The sequence below is a fragment of the Arachis duranensis genome, chromosome 4 (genome assembly GCF_000817695.3).
Source record: "Arachis duranensis cultivar V14167 chromosome 4, aradu.V14167.gnm2.J7QH, whole genome shotgun sequence".
NCBI lineage: Eukaryota > Viridiplantae > Streptophyta > Magnoliopsida > Fabales > Fabaceae > Arachis > Arachis duranensis.
The window spans coordinates 40,614,126-40,618,337 of record NC_029775.3 but is presented as its reverse complement, the minus strand read 5'-3'; positions in this window follow the sequence as shown (position 1 = coordinate 40,618,337).

The following is a 4,212-nucleotide window of genomic DNA, read 5'->3' as shown; positions in this document are numbered from 1 at the left end:
CAAGGCCAAGATCAAAGACGTCCAAATCCCAGCAACATATCTCACCAACATGCTACACATAGACCATATCAACACTCACATAACAACCCCTCTCAACACCTATACCAAACCCAACCTAACCATTCTTATCCCTCCAATCTCAACTCACCATCACCTTCTAATGACAGACTCTCAAGGATTGAGAACTTACTTGAAATCATATGCAAAGAGATCCAAGACAGTAAAGCATTCTGAGAGGAAGTGCAGTCCAATATGCAGAATCAAGATGCTGCCATCAAGAAACTTGAGACACAAATTGGGTACCTATTCAAGCAGATTCCCTGCCACAACCTTTGTAGCGATACTAACTCAAACCAAAAGGAGGAGTGTCAAGCTATCACCCTCAGGAGTGGGAAGGAACTGAAGGAATCATCTTAGAAACCACAAGAAGAGGGCTCAAATGAAAAATAAGAAAAGCAAGATGGAGCTCAAGATTCCATTTCAGGTTCACAAAAAGAAGAATGAATGTTGAAGCTAGACACCCCAAGAGTCCCATACCCTTAGCAGTTGAGGAAGAAGGGGGATGACAACCAATTCTTGAGATTTTTGGAAATCTTCAAGAAACTACAAATCAACATACCCTTTGCTGAAGCAATAGAATGCCACTCTATGCCAAGTTCTTGAAGGAGCTGATGACTAAGAAGAGAAGCTGGAAGAACAATGAGACTGTGATACTAACCAAAGAATGTAGTGCTATCATCCAGCACAAACTACCCCAGAAGTTGAAGGATCCTAGGAGCTTTCAGATCCCTTGTAATATAGGGGAAATCATAGTAGAGAAGGCCCTTTGTGACTTAGGAGCCAGCATCAATTTGATGTCAGCAGCAATGATGAGGAAGATGGAGATCGAGGAGGCTAAACCAACAAAAATGGCCTTACAACTGGCAGACCGATCGTTCAAGTTCCCTCATGGCGTAGTAGAAGATTTGCTGGTGAAAGTGGGAGATTTCATATTTTCGGCAGATTTTGTAGTGCTGGACATGCATGAGGAAGCCAAGACCTCCATCATACTGGGAAGGCCGTTCTTAGCCACTGCTGGAGCTATCATTGATGTCCAAAAGGGTGATCTCACCCTAAGATTACACAATGAAAAGATGACAATCAATGTGTTCAAGGCCATGAGTTACCCACCAGAACAATTGGGGGAATGTATGAGGTTGGACTCACTTGAAGAGGAAGTGCAGGAGAGTTTTGAAGAGGAAGAACCTGAAGAGTTAACAGAGGAAGAGTCAACATCTAATAAAGAGGTTGCAACAACAGAGATTCGCATACAAGGTGCACAAAAGGAAGAGAATGAAAAGATAGAGGCACCCAAACTTGAACTCAAAGCACTGCCACCCACCCTCAAATATGCATACTTAGGAAAGAATGAAAGTTATCCAGTAATCATAAACTCATCCCTCAGCCAAGATCAAGAGGATGAATTACTCCAAGTATTGCGAAAGCATAAGGATGCCATTGGATGGACCCTCGCTGACCTGAAAGGAATCAGTTCAGCCATATGCATGCATAAGATACTGTTGGAAGATGATGCCAAACCATCCATTCAATCCCAAAGGAGGCTTAACCTAATCATGAAGGAAGTGGTACAGAAAGAAGTTATAAAATTATGGCAGGGAGGAGTAATCTACCCGATCTCAAACAGCCCCTGGGTCAGCCCTGTGCATGTCGTACCCAAAAAAGGAGGAATCACTGTAGTCCCCAATGAGAAGAACGAACTCATTCCTACAAGGACCGTCATAGGATGGCGGATGTGCATAGACTACCGGAAACTCAATGAGGCTACACGAAAGGATCATTTCCCCCTCCCATTGGATCAGATGTTGGAAAGACTCGCAGGACACGCACATTATTGTTTTCTCGACAGCTATTCAGGATATAACCAAATAGTGGTTGATCCTAGAGACCAAGAGAAAACCTCATTTACTTGCCCATATGGAGTGTTTGCCTACAGGCGCATGTCATTTGGGCTATGTAATGCACCTGCGACTTTCCAACGTTGCATGCTTTCTATCTTCTCAGACATGATAGAGAAATTCATTAAAGTTTTTATGGATGATTTCTCGGTATTCGGCGATTCCTTTACTAGCTTCCTGAATCACCTAGCCTTGGTATTGAAAAGGTGCCAAGAGACCAATCTGGTCTTGAACTGGGAGAAATGTCACTTTATGGTGACAGGAGGAATAGTCCTTGGCCATAAGGTTTCTAACCAAGGCATTGAGGTGGACAGGGCTAAGGTGGAACTTATTGAAAAACTTCCTCCACCTAGTGATGTCAAGGCAATTAGAAGTTTTTTAGGACATGATGGCTTTTACAGAAGGTTCATTAAAGATATTTCAAAGATCGCCAAGCCCTTGAGCAATCTCCTTGTATCCGACACACCATTTATCTTCGATGAAACCTGCATGCTAGCATTCGAGAATTTAAAAAAGAGATTGTCCTATGCTCCTATCATTTCCCCACTTGATTGGAACTTACCCTTTGAATTGATGTGTGATGCATCTGATTTTGCAGTTGGAGCAGTGTTAGGGTAGAGGAAAGATAACTTAGTCCATGTGATATACTATGCTAGCAAAGTCCTCAATGATGCTCAAAGAAACTATACCACTACTGAAAAGGAGTTGCTAGCAATAGTTTTTGCATGTGACAAGTTCAGATCATACCTCATTGGTGCTAAAGTGATTGTTTTCATAGATCACACAGCACTTAAATATTTGTTTGCCAAGCAAGAATCAAAACCAAGACTAATAAGATGGATCTTATTGTTGCAGGAATTCAATATTGAAATCAGAGATAAGAAAGGAGTGGAGAATAAGGTAGCAGATCACCTATCCAGAATCCGTCATGAGGAAGGTGGAACACATGATACAAGTGTGAACGAGCTCTTCCCTGATGAGAAATTGATGACAATTCACAAAGCACCATGGTTTGCAGACATTGCCAACTTCAAGGCAATCGGGGCCCTACCTCCAGGGATCAATAAACATCAAAAAAGAAAGCTCATAAATAATGCAAAATATTTTGTCTGGGATGAGCCATATCTCTTCAAGAAGTGTTCAGATGGAATCCTTAGAAGATGTGTCTCGGAAGAAGAAGGACGAGAGGTCCTATGGAATTGCCACGGCTCAAGCTATGGAGGCCATTTTGGAGGGGACAGAACTGCAGCAAAGGTGTTACAAAGCGGATTCTTTTGGCCCACCCTTTTTAAGGATGGCAAAGAACTAGTAAAGAGCTGCAATGAATGCCAAAGATCTGGAAACTTGCCCAAAAGAAATGAGATGCCACAAAATTTCATCTTGGAACTGGAACTATTTGATGTGTGGGGAATCGATTTCATGGGACCATTTCCAACCTCATATTCAAACAAGTACATCTTGGTAGCAGTGGATTATGTTTCCAAGTGGGTAGAGGCTATTTCCACTCCAATGAATGATAACAAGATGGTCATGAACTTCCTCAGGAAGAATATCTTCAGCCGTTTTGGAGTCCCCCGATCATCAGTGATGGAGGGAGTCATTTTTGTAACAGACCACTAGAAGCTCTCCTCCTATGATATGGGGTAAAACACAAGGTTGCCACACCTTACCATCCCCAAACAAGTGGGCAAACTGAGATATCCAACAGAGAGCTAAAAAGGATTTTGGAAAAGACTGTGGGTGTATCAAGAAAGGATTGGGCAAAGAAACTGGATGATGCTCTTTGAGAATACCGTACCGCATTCAAAACACCAATTAGAATGTCCCCATATCAACTGGTGTATGGAAAAGCGTATCATTTACCACTGGAGCTGGAACACAAAGCTCTCTGGGCTCTCAAGACACTAAATTTTGACAGCATTGCTGCTAGTGCAAAGAGGATCTTGCAGCTGCAAGAGATGGAGGAATTTAGATCACAAGCCTATGAAAATGCCAAGATTTATAAAGAAAAGGAAAAGAGAAGACATGACCTGTATCTTACACCCATGAGTTTTGAAAAGGGGCAACAAGTACTCCTCTACAATTCCAAATTGAGACTGTTCCCTGGAAAACTCAAATCAAGGTGGTCCGGACCTTTTCTTGTCACAAAAGTCTCGCCATATGGACACATAGAAATCATGGATGAAAGATCAGAGAGGACTTTCACTGTAAACGGACAAAGGCTGAAGCATTATATGGGCAACATGGGGGAAAACCC